Here is a 22,872-nt window from a genome sequence, read left to right as displayed (position 1 = left end):
ATAAATAAATATTAAAAAAAAAAAAAGCAAGGGAAAGAGTACTCTCTGAGGGCATTTGGTTGTTCTTTCATACCCCAGGTCACACAGAGGGATCCAGTGTCATGCCCTCCACATCCTCCTGTCCCTAGCATGTGGATTTCCTGTGGTATGTGTTTCTCTCTGACACACACACACACACACACACACCTTGTTGAAACCAGGATTGCTAGTTCCAGGGAGGGGAGTGAAGAAGCAGCTGTGGACAGGTAAGTGTGGTCACATGTTTATCCCTCTGGGAGGTGACACTTGCACTACACCTCCACAGGTTTCATCTGAACCTCACCCTAACCTGGGCCCTGTGTCATCAAGGAGGGCAGGAGGGATGGAGGAGTTGAGTTGGCCCTCTGGCAACAAGGAAAGCATTCTTAACAGGCCCTTGAACTGTCAGCAAATCAATTCTCTCCAGGACCACATCTGGAGGAAAGTCAACTTAAAGAACAGCAGCAGGTGGGACTTCCCTGGTGGCTCAGCGGTTAAGACTCTACGCTCCCAATGCAGGGGGCCCAGGTTCGATCCCTGGTTGAGGAACTAGATCCCACATGCATGCCGCAACTAAGAGTTCACATGCCACAACTAAGGAGCCCTCGAGCCACAACTAAGGAGCCTGCCTGCCACAACTAAGACCCGACACAACCAAATAAATAAATAAAATAATATTTAAAAAAATAAAGAATCTGCCTGCCAATGCAGGGGACACAGGTTCGATCCCTGGTCCTGGAAGATCCCACATGCCACAGAGCATCTAAGCCTGCGAGCCACAACTACTGAGCCCATGTGCTGCAACTACTGAAGCCCACGCGCCTAGAGCCCATGCTCTGCAACAAGAGAAGCCACCGCAATGAGGAGCCCGCGCACCGCAACGAAGAGTAGCCCCCACTAACAGCAACTAAAGAAAAGGCCCCCACGCAGTAACGAAGACCCAATGCTGCCATAAAAAAAAAAAAAGAAAAAAAGGACAGCAGCGGGAATCGGGCCTAGATTGCTGGGTGAACTTCAGTTGATAGAAGCACCCCGGAGAAGTTTGGGGGAACATCCATCCTTCCTGATGTATTGGTTGAAGGCAGGGTGTAGGGCCAGGATAAAGTGTGCGGTCTGGATCAGGGAAAATGACCCTGGCATTCCAAAGAATTTGGCTGCTCTGAATCAGAGGAAGGGACCGTCTGACCGGACGAGTCGCCCCCATTAGGCTGGGGTTGAGGCTGTAACTGCGGTAATTCGTTGATGAATGCAATTTGCAGCTGGCTTCTCTCCCTGTGACAGGCCTCAATTAGAGCTGCTAGAGGGAGACGAGGTGGGAGGAGGAGCTGGGATGTTGTTTCTGACTGCTTCTCCTGGTCCCCTTTCAGCTCGTGGCCCCACCCCGAAGAAACAAGAAGGGATTCTTTAGGCTGATTCATTGTCCCCCAACTCCTGAACTTACCCCCTGAGATGTAATTTCAGAACAAGTGGTACTGGGTGGAGAGGGAGAAAGGTATAAAATGAAGGATGCCTTCCGCAGGCTGGTTTGGAATGCTATGGATTTTAAAACTCAATGTTAATTTAGCTTAGTATTTTCTCATTTATTTTAGGGCCTCTAAAAGTCCTATAGGAAGGAAGATTTTTGAGCCAAAATACTTATATCTGTCTTATAGTCCCCTGTGCATCTCATCAGACAAAGGGAAAACATACGAGGCGGAATGATGGAAAGAAGTGAGAGAGAGAAAAATCAACGCCCCCTACCCTCCCCCAAAGTATATATATTTTGGCCATGCCGTGACGCTTACAGAATCTCAGTTCCCCGACCAGGGACTGAACCCGGGCCACGGCAGTGAAAGCCCAGAATCCTAACCACGAGGCCACCAGGGAACTCCCATATAGATAACAGAATTTTAATTTCAAAAGACTGTAGGGACACTAGAGACCATTTAGTCCAATGGTTTTCAAGCCGTTTTAAAAAGTAGTTGCAATGTTTCTTCCAACAAAATCTAACAGAGAAACTCAATGTGCAAAAAAGTTGTGACTGATACAGTGAGAGTGAAAGTGGGGGCTCTGAGCCCCCTGGACTGTCCGCTGCCCTGAGTCCTGCTTTCCCTACTTCCTGCCTCTGTGACCTCCCTATGGTATCTGTAAGGGTCACCCTTCAATTAGGGTGACCAACTCATCCTGGATCTGTCCTGTTTTAGCATCAAAAGTCCCAGATCCCGAGAAATCTCTCAAACGGGGGCAAACTGAGACAGCTTGTTACTCTACATTCAGTGGAGCATAGCTAGAAAACCACATTACAACCCTTTTGATATAATGATGAATATACTGGGGTCAAGAGAAGTGACATGGTTTGAAGTCCCGTGGTTCGATTCCCCATGCCCAGGTGTAGCCTATATATTGGGGTGTAAGTCTTGCCCCTCTGCCCTGTATCCCTGCGAGAGGTAAAACTGTGCACCTCCAAATTTTTCTCCTCCTTCAAGACCCTTTCTTATGAAGCCTTCCCTGATTCCTCTAGAAAGAGTTATGTCTTCTAATTCTTCTTTTAGAACATTTCTAAGATTGAGTTATTTTTAATCTTGGGTCTTTTCCCACATTTGGATTGGAAGATTCTTGGTTCCAGGTCTCATTTATTTTCATATCCCTCAGCACCTAGTGCAGTGTCTGGAATACAGCAGGCATTCTAAAGATGTTTTTAGATAGATAGATGGATGGGTGGACAGACAGATAGATTTGGAGGACAGATGGATGGGAAGATGGATAGATGGAACGGATGGGTGGATAGAAAGGTGGATAGAGAGAAGGCTGGGTGCCACATTGAAGGCCTTGGGATGGAACAATTGGTCAGTTTCTAGGCAAGTTCCTCTTGTATCAATTTCCCTAATATGGCCATTTTGCTTGAATTTGACTTTTGCGTTATCTAACCAACCCATATTCAGATGCAAGGACTGAAGCAGCTTCCCAACCCAATTAGAAGTCATTTAAAATTGATCATTTTTGGATTATTTCTGTCATTGCTTTCCTCTATGGAAAGTTATGATTTAACTACACAAATACAATATTCGATGAACATACCTCCAATAGGCAGCCGATGGCTGTGACGAATACTGTCTGAAAATAAAACAGTTTAAAAATAACAGCAAAGGGAGAGTGTAGGAGGCAGGGAAAGAGAGTGAGCAGCTGGTGAATATAGCTAGCAAGATGATCAGGACTCAAGGACTGGAATCTGAAAGGAGGAATGTGTGTGAGGTGCACATTAGAAGAACTTCCCAATTCTCAGGATCCCGAGACAATAGGATTAAAAAAAGAGAGAGACAATAGGATAGAAAGTTTTGCAAGAAAGAGGGGGATGATGTTGATCGTGTTTGGAAGCAGAACATTAGACTAAATGATTATTCCTGATTATTGACCTTCTATTCATTCAGCTGCGATTTACTGAGCCTCTGTTCTGACCCACGTGTCAGGCCAAGCAGTTTCATTTATGTTATCTCAGCCCGTTTTGCCTGGGGACAGGAAGACAGAGTCTACACATTCTCAGATGTGCAAATTCTTCTCAGCGATCACATCCACACACATGGTTTTAACCACAGCAGCTACGCTGCCTCCCAAGTGTTCATCTCTAGCCCCACACCTTACCTCCAGCCCGATGCTGAATGTCCCCGCCAGATGTCTGCAGGAGACATCGTGTTAAACTCAAGAGACTCTGTGTTGAACTCGTCTGTTTCCAGTCCAAACTTTCTCCTCCGTCCAGATTCCCCATCTCTGTTCAAGGTCTCCTCATCTGATTCACTGAACACCCAAGTCAGGACCTGGGCCTCATCCTCTTCTCCCTTCCCCCACCCTCATCTCCCCATGCTGGTCACCACGTCCAATAAGTCTACTTCTTAAATACCTCTCAGATCTGTGTCTTCTTCTTCCTCCCCTCAGAACTGCCCTAAATTCAGGTCCTCACCTTTTTTTTTTTTTTTTTTTAATTCCATGACTTACTTTACTAAATGAGTAGGAAATAGAAAAATTAAGACATAGATATTTGGGTGTTTTTTTTACATTTTATTTTGATTAATTTTTATTGGAGTATAGTTGCTTTACAATGTGTTAGTTTTTTTTTAAAGGTTGCTCTTTTAAAATAATTAATTACTTTTTGGCTGCGTTGGGTCTTCGTTGCTGCGCACGGGCTTTCTCTAGTTGCGGCGAGCGGGGGCTACTCTTCGTTGCGGTGCGCGGGCTTCTCGTTGCGGTGCTTCTCTTATTGCCGAGCACGGGCTCTAGACACGTGGGCTTCAGTAGTTGTAGCACACGGGCTTAGCTGCTCCGCGGCATGTGGGATCTTCCTGGATGAGGGATCTAACCTGTGTCCCCTGCATTGGCAGGGGGATTCTTAATCACTGAGCCTCCAGGGGAGTCCCTGTTGTGTTAGTTTCTACTGCACGGGTCCTCACCATTTCTCACTGGACTATGACCGTAGCTTCCTTAGTGGTCTCTTACTTTCCCATCTTGCACCCTGGGAACCTCTTCCCCACTTGGTTGCTAGACTCATTTTTCTAAAATGCAAATCTGATCAGTCACCTCTTCCCCTTAAACCTTTTGATGAAAGCCCAGCTGTCTTTAAAAACAACATTCAAAGTCCTTAGCATCTGTGACAAAGGCTTTCCTACTTTGACCACTCCTCTGCTTCTCTCCTCACTCAGCTGTACCAGATCATGGCCCGTGCCAGCAGGGTTCTCTCTGTGTCAGCCCCAGGCCTTTGCACAGGCTGTTCCTGCTGCCTAGGAATGCCTCTCCTTCGATGTTCACTGATCTAATTCCTCCTCATTCTTCTCAACTCAGGGTGTTGGGTGTGACCTCCTCCAGGCCAACTCTCTGACTACCTCTTCACTCCTGAGTCCGGGTGAGGTGCCCCTCCTCTGACCTCTTATTGTGTCCTGTGCTTGTCTCTTCCTTTCCTCTGATTGCACTGTAGCGCTGCTGCCTGTTCACTTGTCTGTCTCTCCCACTCCAGTGCGACATTTCCCAGGACAGGTATGCTGTCTTTCACAACTGCATTCCTGTACTGAGGGTGTTACTTGGCACGTAGTATGCCCAGTAAATGTTTGTCGAATGAATGTATGACCTCTTGTCCTTCATCATGGGTGAGACTTTGATCTCATCCTCCCTCTTGGGGAGGCCAATTCGGGACAGTTTAAGATAGGGCTCCGGATGTGCTGTAGGAATCAGTACATTTCTCTCTCTCCCCTCCCCCGTCTCACGCAGATTTTGCCAGTGGCCACACCCTTGGCACAGATGCAGGCAGCTCGGTCTGCAGAACGTCAGCTGGCAGAGAACAGCCCTTCCCTTCCTCCCTGGCTCTGTCTTCACTCAGCACAAATCATTTTTCCTTTTTGGGTGTTCAGAGCTCTGATAGCAGAGGGCTGGGTGGGAGGGTGGTGGCAGCCGGCAGTCTGCAGGGAGGTGGAAAAGGGGGGGGGCGTTGTGGGAGAGCCAAGGCGTGGGTGGAAGTGTGCTATGTGCGCCCTTTTGAGGGAGAAAGAAAATTTAGCTCTTTGGGGCCGTCTGGGGTAGAGCAGCTGGGATGTACTTGTCCTCTTTTGTTCTCTGAAAGTTGAGATTGCCCTGTTGATATTTAAGCCTCCTAGATATCAGTGGACTCAGGACTTCCCAGGTGGTCCAGTGGTTAAGACACCGCGCTTCCACTGCAGGGGGCGTGAGAACTAAAATCCTGCATGCTGCGTGGTGCGGCCAAACAAACAAACAGATCTAGAAAAGAAAAGAGGATCTTCCGCATACCTCATTCATTCATTCATTACCTGGGTGATGCCAGATGCTTGGGGACACAGAGATGAACAAGGCTTGCTGCTCACAGTCCAAGGGGGTGAGTCTGTAAGTAGATAAAACACAGAAGCCAGTGTGGTCTGGGATGGCTGCCAGAGCTAGAGCTTAGTGAGCTTTGAGGGCAGATCACTCTCTCCGTGATTGCCCTCCAAGGCATCGGCTAAGAAGGTGACATTCCTGCACTGACTTGTTCTTACTACTGCTTCCAACTTCCCTTCCTCAGAGGAGTCTCTGTTTAATTCTTCACGAGGAGAGTAGCATCCTATATGGTAGAGAGAGTAACCGAGTTCCAAGACAACAACATGGTTTCAGATCCTGGCTCCCCAACTCATTCATTCATTCATTCATTTATTCAGTAAATGCCCTTAATCAGTTGTGAGACCTTGAAAAGTTGACATTAACTCTCTGAGAGTCAGTTTTCTCATTTATATAATTGGGATTCCGGTGACACCCACCTCATCATTCTTTGGGGAGGATTATATGAACTGGGGTACGTGACAAGGGTTTGTAAGCTGTAAAGTGTTTTGCAAATATGATCAGTTATTTGTCCTTCCACTTATGCACTCATTCAGCCAGCCAGTAGCTATTGAGGGTCCTCTTCTAAGGAAGGTCTGACAAGCACCTGAGGCAGACGCCTGTTTCGTGTGTGTGTGTGTGTGTGTGTGTGCGTGTGTCTGTTGAGTGACTATAGCAAGCCTTCACCAAGCAGCAACCGTCTGCCCCGTCTGAAGGGAAGTCCTAGCTTCCATAGCCCCCAGCCCTCACTCCCAGGTGCAGGCGGTCATATGCTCTCCCGTCTTTCCCTAGGCTGATGGATGCTGGTACGTGGAGGAGGCTGGCAGGGTGCATGACTCCCCAGCCTTAATCACCCTGCCTACAGGACTTCTCTTTCTACAGGATGATGACCCCAAATAAAAACATGGGTGAAGAGCAAGGTAGTTCCCAGGCTGTGTCCCTGTGGGTCATCTGAGCCACCATGAAGGGAGTCGGATTCACTATTTTGCACGTCCCCCAGCCCCTCACCACTCACATCGGGAGCATCCCGGAGAATTCCAGAGCTTGAAGGGGCCTCGTGGTGAGCAGGAGACTGGAGGTTACTTTCCCACCACGGTCATTGCCTTAGCAGACCCTGGCCAACCACACCATCAGCTCCAGCATGTGTACAGTGCTTTACAGTTTACAAAGAGCTTTAATGCATTTCTCGGCTTAGATTCTCACAAGGACCTTGTGAGGCCGTTACTGGAGAGGCAGAACAACGCAGGGGTGGAGGGTGTGGCCTCTGGAGCCAGACAGCCTGCATTTGAATTAGTCTCTGTTGCTTCCCAGCTGTGGGACTGAGCAAATCCCTTCACCTCGCTATGCCTCAGTTTCCTCATTTAAAAAAAAGAGGCTAGGGCTGGTGGCGCAGTGGTTGAGAGTCCGCCTGCCGATGCAGAGGACACGGGTTCGTGCCCTGGTCTGGGAAGATCCCACATGCCGCGGGGCGGCTGGGCCCGTGTGCCATGGCCGCTGAGCCTGCGCATCCGGAGCCTGTGCTCCGCAACGGGAGAGGCCATAACAGTGAGAGGCCCGCGTACCGCAAAAAAAAAAAAAAAAAAAAAAGAGGCTAATAATAGTACCTACTCTGTACAGTTTTTGTAAGGACTAATGGTTTACTTGTTTATCGTCTGTCTCTCCAAATTAAACCATAAGCTATAGAAAGGAGGGAATCTTCGTTTTGTTCGCTGAGTGCCTGGAGCATTTAGAACAGTGCGTGACACAGAGGAGTTTGCCAAAAAATATTTGTGCAATGAATGAAGAAGCTTGGAGCAAGCCAGGCACACAGTATGTACTGTATGTGTTAGCTATTGTAGTCAGTTTGGGCTACTATAAAAATAATACCATAGACTGGGTGGCTTAGACACGAATTTATTCTTTACGGATCTGAAGGCTGGCAAGTCCAAGATCAAGGTGCTGTGGCTGACTTGATTCCTCCTGACACTCCTGTTCCTGGTTTGCAAAGAGATGGCTTCTTGCTGCATCCTCACAGGGCCAAGAGAGAGATCTTGCGTCTCTTCCTTTTCATAAGGGCATTAATCCCATCATGGGGCCCCACGCTCATGACCTAATTAACCCTACTTACCTTCCAAAGGCCCCACCTCCAAATACCATCACACTAGGGATTAGAGTTCCAACATATGAATTTTGGGTGGGGTGGTGGTGGTGGTAGGTTGGGGTGGGGGAGACACATTCAGTCCATAGCAGCTATTATGATAGAATTTCCCCTATTTGGTTGTAGAAACTGAAGTTTAGAGCACTTAAGTGAATTGCCTGAAGTCACAAAGCCAAAACATGGTAGAGCTGGAGCTTAAAATGGGGCTGCTTACTCTAAACCTAGGGCCATTTCTCTTGTACCGTGACTACCTCAGTTCCTCCTGTTTCCTCTCTTTAATCTCTCCTCTCACCCTCTCCAGGTAAGTACTCATTAAAGTTGGATTGATTGAATTAATCCAGTTCCTTTTCTGCAGCATAGAGAGCTGTAGGACTTTCACCAATTCATAGCTTTTGTGAGAATAGTTTCTCCATCTCTTAAATGAACATCGTAATAGAACCTACCCCATAGGTTCAGTGTTTTTTTTTTTTTAAGTATTTTATTTACTTATTTATTTGGCTGTGCCAGGTCTTAGTTGTGGCACGTGGGATCTTTAGCTGCAGCATGAAGGATCTTTTAGTTGCTGCATGTGGGCTCCTAGTTGCAGCAGGCATGCGGGATCTAGATCCCCAACCAGGGATCGAACCTGGGCCCCCTGCTTTGGGAGCACAGAATCTTAACCGCTGGACTACCACAAAGTCCCAATAGGTTCAGTTTTGGGAGGATTAAATGATGGATAATGTATGGAGAGCGATAGGCACATAGTAATAAGAGCTCATACATATAAAATATTAATCATCTTCATCATCTGTTAGTGGCCACTAGACAGAATTTAAAATATATCTTAGATCTAGACTCATAGAATGTTAGAGTTGGAAGAGATCTTAAAGAATATGGTCTAACCTTTTAATTTTATATATGAGGAAATAAAAACCCAGAATCATTTTACTTGCCCAAGGGTTCGATATTTGCTAAAAATATGTACATCCTAGAGGAAACTGGGTAAAGCTTTACAGGGACTCTTTTTTTTTCCTAATAAATTTATTTATTTTTGGCTACGTTGGGTCTTTGTTGCTGCTAGCAGGGCTTTCTCTAGTTGTGGTGAGCGGGGGCCACTCCTCATTGTGGTGTGAGGGCCTCTCATCGGTGGCTTCTCCTGCTGCGGAGCATGGGATCTAAGTGCGCGGGCTGCCATAGTTGTGGCTTGTGGCCTCAGTAGTTGTGGCTTGCGGGCTCTAGAGAGCAGACTCAGCAGTCGTGGCGCTTGGGCTTAGTTGCTCCGTGGCATGTGGTATCTTCCCAGACCAGGGCTCGAACACGTGTCCCCTGCATTGGCAGGCGGATTCTTAACCACTGCATCACCAGGGAAGCCCTGGGACTCTTTCTACTATCTTTACAACTCTTTTGTAAATCTAAAATTATTTCAAAATAAAAATAACAACAGCAGACTTCCCTGGTGGCGCACTGGATAAGACTCCAAGCTCCCAACGCAGAGGGCTCCAGTTCGATCCCTGGTTGGGGAACTAGATCCCACATGCATGCTGCAACTAAAAGTTCGCATGCCACAACTAAGAGTTCGCATGCCACAACTAAGGAGCCCACCTGCTGCAACTGACCTGGTGCAACCAAATAAATAAATAAATATTTAAAAAATAACAACAGCAACAACAATAGCCATTGCAGCTACTTCTAGAAAAATAATCACCTAAATTATAAGGTAGGGAGGGGAATGAGGGTTTGGGGCTTGGGAGGAGAGGTAGGGAGATATTTAGGGATATTCTTCAATTACCTTGTCCCTCCCAAAAGAGATATTGACTCATATTTCAGTGCATTTACCCTGTCTCTGTTATAGCTAGTAAACCCATCCATCGGTTTCTTATTTTCAGTGTCCATTTGATTTTTTTTTTTGTTAACAGATAACTACTTGATTTTTAAAATTTCTTTTCCCTGTTGAAATTCTCCATTTTTCATCTATTTTGTACATCTTCTATTTTCTGAACACCTTAAGAATAATTATTTAAAAGTCCCTGTCTTGGGCTTCCCTGGTGGCGCAGTGGTTGAGAGTCCGCCTGCCGATGCAGGGGACGTGGGTTCGTGTCCCAGTCCGGGAAGATCCCACATGCCGCGGAGCGGCTGGGCCCGTGAGCCATGGCCGCTGAGCCTGCGCATCCGGAGCCTGTGCTCCGCAACGGGAGAGGCCACAACAGTGAGAGGCCCGCGTACCTTAAAAAAAAAAAAAAAAAGTCCCTGTCTTCTAACTCCAATGTCTATATCACCTGTGGATCTACTATTGTGTATTTTTTTCATTTGATTATTAGTCATATATTCCTATCTCTTCACATACACAGTAATTTTTGATTGCATGTTAGAAATTTTGTATATAAACACTGGAGAGCTTCCACAAAATGGTTGCTTTCCACCAGAGAGGGTTCATTCTAGGCTCTGCAAGACACAAAGTGTGGCCGATCCCATTAATCCAATGGGGATCTCAGCTGGGGCAAGGCTGTGTTACAGATTTGGTGAGATTCAGCCTACCTCGGGTTTGCACAGTTCTTGGGATGTGGACCCTCCTCAGCTTCCAGCTGAGGGGCTGGCAGATTGTGTCCTCAACACCGAGACGAAGGTAAGAATTGCCGCTCTGTTTTGCAGAGGTTTGTCAGTGTCTCTCTTTAGCTTTCCTCCCTGCATAGTTTTGGAATTCAGCATGTGCTTAGAGGGGAAACTGGCTGCATATTAGAGGTCCCTCAAGTCTCGCATTTTGGTTTTCTAGTTCCCATGTGACTGTTGGAAGCTCTAATGGCTTTTCTGCTCAGCAGCAAAACCCTCTGTTTAGGAATAATCCAGATTATCAGTCTCTCGTCCTGCCCAGAATTCGAAAATGCTCCCAGGGGAAAAGGAGCTACAGATCTCCAGTCATTTCTAAAGGGTCCCCCCTGGCCCCCAGAACATTAGTCTCTAGAGGACTTCTGCAGTTCTCTAATGCTTTTTTGTTGTTGCTGTTTTGAAGTATAGTTGATTTACAAAGTTGTGTTAATTTCTGCTATACAGCAAAGTGATTCAATTTTATATACACACACACACACACATATACATTCTTTTTAATATTCTTTTCTTTTATGGTTTATCTCAGGTTATTGAATATAGTTCCCTGTGCTACACAGTAGGACCTTGTTGTTTATCTATTCTATATGTAATACTTTGCATCTACTAACCCCAAACTCCCAGTCCATCCCTCCCCTACTCCGCTTCCCTTTGGCAACCAGAAGTCTGTTCTCTGTGTCTGTGAGTCTGTTTCTGTTTCGTAGATAGGTTGGTTTGTGTCATATTTTAGATTCCACATACAAGTGATACCGTAAGGTATTTGTCTTTCTCTTTCTGACTTACTTCACTTAGTATGGTAATCTCTAGGTTCATCCATGTTGCTGCAAATGGCATTATTTCGTTCTTTGTTAAGGCTGAGTAGTACTCCATTGTATATATGTACCACATGTTCTTTATCCATTCATCAATCGATGGACATTCAGGTTGTTTCCATGTCTTGGCTATTGTGAATGGTGCTGCTATGAACATAGGGGTGCATGTATCTTTTTGAATTATAGTTTTGTCTGAATCTAAAGCTTTTATAAATATTAGTTCTGCAATTTATCTGGCTGAAAAGGAAGTATTGGCTTGTTGTGAACTATTCTATCCTATCTAGAAGCACTCCCAAAAGAGATATTATAAAGGATTGAAAAATTGGGACAATATCCATTGTGAAATAATTTTTTCCTCCCTCTTGTCCTCCCTCTTTTGTTTTCCAACAGCCCAGTAGGATGTGGGTGTAGAAAAGAGAGTACGGCCTTGGGGTCAATTCCAGATCTGCTACTTACCTACTGCGTGACATTAGAAAATTTATTTTATCTCTCCGCCTCTCAGTTTTATCTGTAAAATGGAGTTATCGTAGAAATTGAAGTAATATCGCATGGGTGGCGCGCAGCACAAAGCCTGACATATAGATTTTAGTACCTTTCTCCTCTTTCTTCTCTCCCCTCTTTCCACAGCTGGTTTAAAGCTTTCTCCTACTTGGTGACTAGGGGAGTGGGGGAGTTTTCCCACAAAGGGATCAGGGTTAGTGTTTTTTTTTTTTTGTTTTTTGGCTGTGCCGCGTGGCTTGTGGGATCTTAGTTCCCTGACCACCAGGGATTGAACTGGGGCCACAGCAGCGAAAGTGCTGAGTCCTAACCTCTGGACCTCCAGGGAGTTCCCCAGGGTTAGTGGCTTAAAGGTGGTTTCTTCACTGACTGGTAGAAGGGTGCTCAAAAAGCTTGGCCTCAAAAAAAAAAAAAAAAAAAAAAAAAAAAAAAAAAAAAAGCTTGGCCTCAGGTCCATTTGATGTGAAAGGAGATAAAACAGCGTCTCCACTCACAGCTTGTGGCCCTTGGAAATGACAGCTTTAGGGTATGAGGAGGATAGCACTAGTAATTTAGAGAGGTGATGGGGCTTCCCAGGGGCCCTGCATTCATAGCGGGCTGTCTTTGCCCAAAGTCAGGTGGGGTTACTCGACATCCAGGGAACAGAGCTGCTCAAATCTTGTCACTCTTCAATGGCCTCTCCGCGCTCCCCCTCATGTTAGGCACTTACATTCTTGCTCTCATTTGAACCCTACAGGTGCCCTGAGCAGAAGCTGTGACATGCTGGAGCCAGCTCATACCGGCTTGGCTTCTGAGAGCCAGTTTTCAAGAATTTTGTGAGCTGGTTGACATCATGTTGATAACTTGGAAGCTGTCATTGTGGGACTGTTTACACCATGGAAATTAGCAAACACCACAAGGCAGGGCTCTTCTTTTCTTCTGGAGAGCTGGCTGTTAAACATTTCCTGGCATACCATTGGACATAAGTGTTGTTAGCATTTTACGACTGGGTAAACTGGGGCTTCGTGACCCACATTCTCAGAGCAAAAAGCAGCACAGCCAGGATTCAAACTCAGATCCGTTTGGGTCCAAAGTCCTTGAGCGCTTTTTCCTGGGGACATCAGCTGATTTTTTTCATTGTTGTTGTTCCCATGATGATCTAATATCACCCCAGTTTAGGAAGAAATAAAAGTGCTGTATTCCCCACTGTCTTTCATCTCTCCACCTCCACCCCCAGCGTGAGTACGCAAAGAACTTCAGAATCTCACTTTTTCTCATATGATCCTCATCATGACCCCCTGACACAGGCAGCCACCCCCATTCTACAGATGTGAGGGTACAGTGACTCCCAGCCCCTTGCTCACACACCAGGGCCAGGACACAATAGAGGCCTCCTCACCTGAACTCAGAAACCATTCATCATCTCTGGTTGCGTCCTCTTCAAGGAACAGAATCCTCACTTCAGATTCAGGGTCAGCCACCATGCACGTTTCTTTTCCTTTTCCCTTCAGGTGACAGGAAGCCACTGCTAGTCCTCTACAGGCTCTGATTACTGCCGCCACAACCTTGGCTGTTGCTGTGGTGGATCTGGGCACAGCTGGGAAGCAGACTCTTTGCAGAAACCTGCCTAGAGGCTAGGAATGTAGATTAAGGTACCAGTAGGACCTGCTCTTGGCGTCTGACTCCACCACTTACCTTTGCTGGGGAACTTGGACTAATTGTTGTGAGCCATGGATTCCTCACTTATAAATTGAAAATAGGAAGCTTACCTCACACGCTAGCGAGGATTAACTGAGCTAACACCCAGCCCAGGGGCTAGCCTGCAATCTGTGCCCAATAATTGGTGAATTGGAGGCACACTGAATGGACATTTTTAGAAAATTTTTTATTGAAGTATAGTTGATGTACAATGTTGTGTTAATTTCTGCTATATAGCCAAGTGATTCAGTTATACATGTATATACATTCTTTTTCTTATTCTTTTCCATTATGGTTTATCACAGGATATTGAATATAGTTCCCTTGGCCATACAGTAAGACCTTGTTGTTTATCCATTCTGTATATAATAGTTCGCATCTGCGCATCCCACCAAATGGACGTTTTGGACAAATGTCAAATCAATGTTTGGCTGAGGGTGAAGATACACATTACCATAGAATGAAATTCTTGGGAACAAGAATAAATCTTAAATTTTGTTAAAGATTTAGTTACTGTTGCAATTTTGTTCTTTTAAAAACGTAGTAGCAGGGCTTCCCTGGTGGCGCAGTGGTTGAGAATCTGCTTGCCGATGTAGGGGACACGGGTTCGAGCCCTGGTCTGGGAAGATCGCACATGCCGCGGAGCAACTAAGCCCGTGCACCACAACTACTGAGCTTGTGCTCTAGAGCCCGCGAACCACAACTACTGAGCCTGCGTGCTGAACTACTGAAGCCCGTGTGTCTAGAGGCCATGCCCCACAACAAGGGAAGCCACCACAGTAAGAAGCCGTGCACCACAACGAAGAGTAACCCCCGCTCGCCGCAACTAGAGAAAGCCCGCGTGCAGCAATGAAGACCCAACACAGCCAAAAATAAATAAATAAATTTTAAAAAAAAGAGTTGTTATTCTGACTGAATGGTACTTTGAGCTGCCATCTTTGATTTAAAAAAAAAATGTAGTAGCCAAATTTCTAAAGTTTGTCATACTGCAGAAATACTACTTTCTCAGCATGTTCAGCAGTTGAATTGTTCCTGCAGTCACTACATGGCACATCTGGGAATATTAAGTAACAGCTTACTTTCATCTGGGGTAGGTGGAGGGGCAAAACATTTTTTGGATACGTCACTGGTCTCTAACAGTTTCTTCTTATCTGTATTTTCATTATTATGACTGGATTGAATGTGACATGTCATGGTTGTTGTACGTTTTCTCCTTATGAAATTTTGAGGCAGCAAAGTTGACATTCAGCTTTTTTTTTTACATTCAAATATATATTTAATGGTAGAAAATAGTTCATTTACATATTGACATTCTGCTTTTAATGCATCTTCACAAGATAAGAAAGTTCTTAGAGTATTTTCTTGAAAGACTCATAGACTAAATATCATTAAATAAGAATTACAGTTCTAAAATTTATTTGGATTAAGGTTATAAACATTAGTTCACCAAATAATTCAACAAAGACTAGATTTATGATATAATATCTATCATTTTGCTTTATATTATCATTTATATTTTCATAATTGTTTCACAGTTCAAAAAGACTGTAATGTTTCCTGCAAAGTTTTCTCACTCAGTGCTACTTAGTGTAGGTCCTAAGACCAGCAGCATCATTATTACCTTGGAGCTTGCTCTAAAGGCAAATTCTTGGGCTGGTCCAGAGACCTATCTAATCAGAATATCTGGAGGATGAGCCCCCCTTCTCCTCAGCTCTCCAGATTCTGATAGTCCCTAAGTTTGAGAAGCACTGATTTAGCCAACACACTCTCCTGTTATTTACATAGTCGTCCACCTATTTCTTTATATCACCATTTGAAAGTTGAACACTGTTTTTGTACATAGAACCGCCAGTTTTCACATTCATCATTAATTATTAGAAAAATTTAACCTTGAGACAATAATTTCAACACATAGAGCATACAAGGAGATTTTCACTCCAAGGTACATTGGGAATGCTTACCTCTATGGAAATAGCATATCGATAACTTGAGGGACTTCCCTGGTGGTCCAGTGGTTAAGACCCTGTGCTTCCACTGCAGGGGGCAGAGGGTTTGCTCCCTGGTCAGGGAACTAAGATCCTGCATGCTGTGCAGTATAGCCAAAAAAAAACAACAACCCCAAAACAAAAAACAAAACAAAACAAAACCTGAATGACAGGCCCTGTTTGTATAACTGATGTTATGATGTTATACCAGCAAGATATAAGATATGATGGCAAGATATGTGGCCACATGATCGCCCATCATGTACAAGTTCAGAAATGTTATTGAAGGACACATTTCACAACTCAGTCTTCCAAAGGATGAGGTCAAAGCAGAAATTTTGGTCATATATTGAGATCAAAGCTGAACTTTGAAGTATCCCTAGTAGCTATTATTAACTATCAAGGTGACATTGTGCGGGAGTTCCCTGGTGGCACAGTAGTTAAGACCCTGCGCTCCCAATGCAGGGGGCCCGGGGTTCGATCCCTGGTCAGGGAACTAGATCCCACATGCATGCTGAAACTGAGAGTTCGCGTGCCACAACTAGGGAGCCCGTCTGCCACAACTAAGACCTGGTGCGGCCAAATAAATTAAATAAATAAATATTAAAAAGGAAAAAGGTGGGCTTCCCTGGTGGCGCAGTGGTTGAGAGTCTGCCTGCCGATGCAGGGACACGGGTTCGTGCCCTGGTCCGGGAAGATCCCACATGCCATGGAGCGGCTGGGCCTGTGAGCCATGGCCGCTGAGTCTGCGCGTCTGGAGCCTGTGCTCCGCAACGGGAGAGGCCACAACAGTGAGAGGCCCGCGTTCCACAAAAAAAAAAGAAAAAAGAAAAAAGAAAAAAGGTGACGTTGTGGTCTTCTGGCGCCTGGAGGGGCTTCAGTCTTCTTAATACACCCCCTACCATCTACTGCGCCAATTCCAGCTCCCAGGGAGCTCAGGGTTCCCCATCTCTAAGTGACATGTTCATCTGTGTAGGTGCCCGAGCCAAAAACCTCTATTTTGACACCAAATCCTATTAATCCAATGTCTCAACTTTCTTTCTGCTGTCTCCACCTCTCTCCCAGATCCAAGTCGCAGTTCTTTCTTACAGCTTTCACTTTTACAACCTATAATCCACTTTTCACATAGCAGCCAAAGCGATTAAATATATATATAAACCAGAGCCTGTTATTCCCCTGCTTAAAACTCTCCCTTGGCTTCCCATCACTTTGCCCATTGCGCATTTCTAGCTCCTGTCTACCTTGTCAGCCTCATTTAGGATCGCCCTCCCTCTGAATGGCGGGCATCTAACCAAACAGGATTCACTTTTGTTCCCTGGACACTTCTGGTGCTTTCTTGCTCTGAGACTTTGCACATGCGCTCCCTCTCTCTACCTGAATGCTCCCCACTGCTGCTGTCTCCTGCTGGCTCTTTTCTATCTTTCAACTCTTTATTAAACATCACTCTCTTAGAGAATCCTCTTCTGATCACCCAATTTAACGTAGATCCCTCCTCTTCTCCCTTGCTTCTACCATATAGCCCTTAACAAATGTGTATTTATGTATTGGAGCGTTTGTTTACTGTCTGTCTCTCCACCGGGAAATAGGTTCCATGAGGAAAGGAACCACATCTGCTTTGTCCTTCACTGTCTCTCCAGTGCCCAGCCCATAGCCGAAGCTCCATAAATACGTGCTGAGTGTTAGATGAGTCCGTCTTGAGCCTGAGCCCTGGTGCATTGTGGGTGGTACCAGGCTCTCTGTGGAAACAGCATCCAACAGGTCTTCACTGGCTATTGGAAAAACATCTCAGTTTGTTCCAGCTCAAATGTCAGCTACTTCAAGAGGCCTTCCCACCCCCTACCTACTTGCCCCTTCCTTCATTATTCTCTGCCATATTATTATTACGTATTATTATCCTTGAAAGCCCTTACCACAATCTGAAGTTATCTTGTTTATTTACTTGCTTACCTATTTGTTGTTCTTCTCCCTCGATTGGAAGGAAAGACTTGGCTTGACTTTGTACCCCAAGCATCTAAAATACAGTAGGCGAACATGAATATCTGATAGTTTTTGCAAATATCTGATGGTTTTTGCATTGTCTGACATTCCTAAGTTTATCCAGGTATATGTAGGCCTAGGATGAGCTGCTTTTATTGTAATAAAAATCAACAAAGCTGTTCCATTTCAGCAAAAGAAGAAGGACACAAAACTGTACAGAGAACACCTTGTCAACCAGGTAACAAGTGCATGGGAAAAAGACTGGAAGGAAATATATTAAAATGTTAATAGTGCTTTTCCCTGTGGGCTAGTTTATGGGAATTGCTGCTTCTTAAAATTAAAAAAAAAATGATGCTTACCTGTATTCTTCCAAATGTTCCACAATGGTTAAGACTTATTTTTATAAGAAAAAAAATCTGGAAAAAACATTAAACTGGATAGATGAAATTAAAAAGGGAAACGGAGCACAGAAGCAACTTCCGAGGCCTCTCCAGGGGCCCTGCCTCTCCTGTAGCGCTCTCTGCCCTGAGAGGTTTGGCTCCTGAGTCCATTGCTCTAGCTCTTCAGCGAGGCTTGAATTGATTCCACTGCCGCAAGACAGAGTGTCTCCTGGGAGGATGGGCCAACAGGACGTCTGGAAGCCTAAGGCTATGTACAGGCTCTATTCTGAACGCCTGGCAGGTTGGGGCTGGGGCTCTTCCAGGCTGGGAGTAAAGAAATCCAGGCAAAGCATTTGGTTGGCCTGGAGATGTGTTCAAACTTTCTACCCAGAAGCTTTGCTTCTCCTTGGGATGTACAGTCCTTTCAGAGGAGAAGATACCCTTGCTAATTGGAAATACAGTGGTGGAAGGAGGCAAGGGGTGCAGAGGGCCAAGGTGGTAGAGCAGAAAGAGGGTTGCGTTTGGCTTGGGTTCCAGTTCTGGCTGTACTATCTACCTGCCAAGTGAACACAAGTAGGTACTTTGTTTCTTTGAGCTGTTTTGTTTTTGTTTGTTTGTTTTAATCTGTAAAATGGGAAATATAATCCCTGCTGTAGAATTAATTAATCACAAATGGGAAGGGGATTCTCTGCCCTAATTGCATCCCTGACAGAGGCAACAAGAGTCCTACTGAATCTGTTTTGGAATTTCATTTGATTATTTCCTCTTCTTTCCCGACCTATCAAGGTGATTGAGAATATCATGATATACCAGATGGGAAGGTGCTTCATAATCGAAAGGGGACCAGAAGAGGAGCCCCTGTGAACATGTGGTGATTCCTGAAGAAATGCCCTTTGAGGAGTGTTTTGTGGTCAGAATATATTCTCTGCAGCCTCTCTTTCTTTCATTTATTCGTTTGTTTGCTCACATGGCCAACCTTTCTTGAGTACTGCTCTATGCCAATCCCTATTCTGGGCACTGGGCGTAGAGTGGTGTGAACAGGCAGATCTGGTCCTTGCCCTCAAGCAGCCGTCTATGGGACAGAGGGAATCTCGGAGGATTGTATTTTTTTTTTTTTTTTGGCTGCATTGGGTCTTTGTTGCTGCGCATGGGCTTTCCCTAGTTGTGGGTGAGTGCGGGCTACTCTTTGTTACAGTGCGCAGGCTTCTCATTGCGGTCGCTTCTCTTGTTGCAGAGCATGGGCTCTAGGCCCATGGGCTTCAGTAGTTGTGAGCTTAGTTGCTCCGCAGCATGTGGGGTCTTCTCGGACCAGGGCTTGAACCCGTGTCCGCTGCATTGGCAGGCGGATTCTCAACCACTGCGCCACTAGGGAAGTCCCTCCCGGAGGATTCTGATGCTGTGTGATTGGTGCCAGGATAGAGGGGCACACAGGGACCCTAGGATCACAGAATTCTCATATCGGTCCTTCCTAAGATGTGGAGCAGGGGGTGTCTGCCCAGCATGGGGTTCCCCCAGCCCAACCTGAGACATCCCTTTGCTCTAGCTCATGGGTCCACGGTAGACAGCAGATGGGGAAGGTCTGGGAAGGCTCCACGCAGGAGGAATCCAGGCTGGGCATATTCCTACTATAACCCTCTTGCCCAGACCCTGTGTCCCTCCGTACGGTGTTTGCAGAACCAGTCATGCCACTTCAGCCTTCTCGAATTAAGCATCATGAAGGCGGGGAGACTTGGAGTGCAGCCTGGCCACGGGGTTATTTATTCCATCGCTTGAATCACAATACATCTCCAGACTTCCCTTGATTTGGCTAATTCAAGAGATGAAGGCCCAGATGTGATGGGGGGCAGGGTTGCCATTAAGCGTCACAAACCCCTCATTTTATACCAGCTGATGGGAGACCGTAATTGCCCAGATGGTGGGAGAGCATGATTAGTCCCGCTTTTATGCCAAGCCCCATGAGAGATGAAATTAGTCATGGAGCCAGAGTGGGAAGGGCTCTTCTGTCTCATCCTCTCTCTCAAGCTGGCCAAGAAGGTCCCTGATGAGTATGCAGTAGAGGAAGCTGGTCAGTCTTCCTGCTTTTCCAATCCAGTCTAGCTGTAGTCTAGGATTCTGGCAGACTCTATGTTCAATACTGCTTTTTCTCCAAGTCCTCTCCTTCTGGCTGCATATTTTGTTCCTCCCCTTTTCCTGTACACTTCACTTCTTCACTTCCCACTCACCCCTTTCAATATGCTTTTATGTTCTTGGCAACACTCTTACCACGGTCAAGAGTGATCTCCTATTAACCAGGACGAATGGCCTCCAGGATTGTTTTCATCTATTTGACCTCCCTATAATGTTTGAAGCTGTTGGCCACTTCTTCCTTCTGGAAACTCTTTTTTCTTCTGGGACTTCCTCCTCCTGCTTTTCTTTTCTTTCTTTCTTTTTTTTTTGGCTGTGATGCGCGATGCGCTTCTGTGATCTTAGTTTCCCCCCCCCCCAGGGATCGAACCCTTGCCCTTGGCAGTGAAAGCGCAGAGTCCTAACCACTGGACCACCAGGGAATTCCCCTCCTCCCGTTTTTCTGATCATTTCTTCTCCATCTCCTTTTTTTGTTTTTTTGCGGTACGCGGGCCTCTCACTGTTGTGGCCTCTCCCGTTGCGGAGCACATGCTCCAGGGGCGCAAGCTCAGCGGCCATGGCTCACGGACCCAGCCGCTCCGCGGCATGTGGGATCTTCCCGGACCGGGGCACGAACCCGTGTCCCCTGCATCGGCAGGCGGACTCTCAACCACTGCGCCACCAGGGAAGCCCTCCATCTCCTTTCTTTTCTGTCCTGAAAATGTTGACAAGTTCCCAGTTCTCTGTCTTAGGCCTTTGTCTCATCTCTTGGCTTCCTCAGTGAGTGGCAGATACTGTGGGCCGCCCATTCAACAATCATTCTTTTTCTTCTTGTTCAGGGAAGGTGACCCTTCCTCTGTGCCAGGGAATGGATCATGATTGGTCCAAGAAATCACAGTAAATAATTTATCTTTGCCTGTGATTTGTTTAAGGGTGGACACATCGACATAGCCCTGGCTAGTGGGGCACGAGCAGAAGTTTAGGTGGTAGGGATTTCAGGGGACCATTTTGGGACGACAAGCAGCCTTTCATGCCTTTAAACAAGATGTGAGGATACGGTACCTGAAGCTGCAGCATCTATCTTGTGAGCCTGGGGAGAAGACCAATAGAATCAATCACAGAGATGCTGCCCAGGATCTTTGATATAATTAAGCCAATGAATGCATCAGTCCTGGCCTGACCCTGCTATTCTCATTTTTTAAGCTGTTGAAAGCATCTCTGACTGATGTATTGGAGATGTATTCTAACATCTCTTACGACTTCAACTACTAGCCCTCCGCTGATGCCTCCCAAATTTACATGTTTAATTCAGACCTCTTGCCTGCAGCATCACAGACATCTTCACCTGGATATCCCTCAAGCCTAATGTCTAAAACAGAACTCCATCTGGGACTTCCTTGGTGGTGCAGTGGTTAAGAATCTGCCTGCTAATGCAGGGGACACCGGTTTGATCCCTGGTCCGGGACGATCCCACACACTGCGGAGCAACTAAGCCCGTGCATCACAACTACTGAGCCTGCGTTCTAGAGCCTTCCAGCCACAACTACTGAAGCCTGTGCTCTTAGAGACTGTGCTCACAACAAGAGAAGCCACTGCAATGAGAAACCCGCGCACTGCAATGAAGAGTGGCCTCCGCTCGCCGCAACTAGAGATAGACTGCGAGCAGCAATGAAGACCCAACGCAGACAAAAATAAAAATTTAAAAATACATTTAAAAAAACTGGAAAAAATCAAGAATTCAAAGTATAACCATATTAAAAAAAAAAATAAAACAAAACTCCATCTATATATCCTCTTATTCTCAGAGCAAGTCAGTTTGTCTTCTGTCATCCTGTAGTATTTTTTTTTTTTTTTTGCTGTACGCGGGCCTCTCACTGTTGTGGCCTCTCCCGTTACGGAGCACAGGCTCCGGACGCGCAGGCTCAGCGGCCATGGCTCACGGGCCCAGCTGCTCCGCGGCATGTGGGATCTTCCCGGACCGGGGCGCGAACCCATGTCCCCTGCATCGGTAGGCGGACCCCCAACCACTGCGCCACCAGGGAAGCCCCATCCTGTAGTATTTTATTCATACCTCTGCTAGAGCACTTGTCACATGGGTTTATTTGTTTTAACTATCTGTCTTCTCCTCTAGAATTTAAACTCCCAGAGGGCTGGAAACTTATCTGTCTTTAAATCCCTAGTATCAAATAGGAGCTCACTAGATTTTTGTTGAACAACTTAATTGGTAAATATTCAGAATGTTCAGATGTGTTCAGCTGCAAGTAATACAATACCTAGAGAATTGTAACTTAACTGTAAAGGCATTTAATTATCTCACAAAACCTGGAGTCTGGAGGTAAGTGGTCTGAGAATTAGTTAAGCAGTTCAGCAAGGTCAGGGCACTGAGTCAGAATCTCTGAGATTTTCTTGGCTCAGGATCTCTGAGAATCTCTGACATTCTTCATGGTTGCAAGATAGCTGCCACAGCTCCAACATCACATCCTCACACAATAGGCTTCCAAACAGGAAACAAGAATGGGAAGTCTTGGTGGCACCCTAAGGGCTTCCACTTTACACACTAATCTCTTTGGAGGGTGAGGAAGATCCTCTTATCATTGGTAGCTAGAACTGTTAGATGCTCCTTTGGACCAATTGCTGGCAAAGGCAATAGCAATAACCAGGAATGGCTTAGACTAATCCTGAGTCATCTTTGGTGCTGGGCACATTGCTGTGTTCTTTTTTTTTTTTTAATAAGGGATTTTATTTTCCTTTGGCTGCATTGGGTCTTCGTTGCTGCGTGTGAGCTTTCTTTATTGTGGCGAGCGGGGGGCTACTCTTCGTTGTGGTGTGCGGGCTTCTCATTGTGGTGGCTTCTCTTTGTGCGGAGCACGGGCTCTAGG

General features: G+C 45.9%; 1 long non-coding RNA gene across 1 annotated transcript in view; it reads right to left on the bottom strand.

Moving 5' to 3' along the window:
• Positions 1 to 12,269: 12,269 nt before the first annotated feature.
• Positions 12,270 to 22,872, bottom strand: part of LOC125962024 (uncharacterized) — a 216,687-nt gene continuing 206,084 nt past the window's right edge. Inside the window, exon 3 of the long non-coding RNA XR_007473317.1 lies at positions 12,270 to 12,317. This is a non-coding gene — a long non-coding RNA (uncharacterized LOC125962024). The remainder of the gene's footprint in view (positions 12,318 to 22,872) is intronic.

The sequence above is a fragment of the Orcinus orca genome, chromosome 19, assembly GCF_937001465.1.
Source record: "Orcinus orca chromosome 19, mOrcOrc1.1, whole genome shotgun sequence".
In the NCBI taxonomy this organism is placed as follows: domain Eukaryota; kingdom Metazoa; phylum Chordata; class Mammalia; order Artiodactyla; family Delphinidae; genus Orcinus; species Orcinus orca.
Note: the sequence above shows the minus strand (reverse complement) of the source record. Positions and strands in the feature narration are given on the sequence as shown.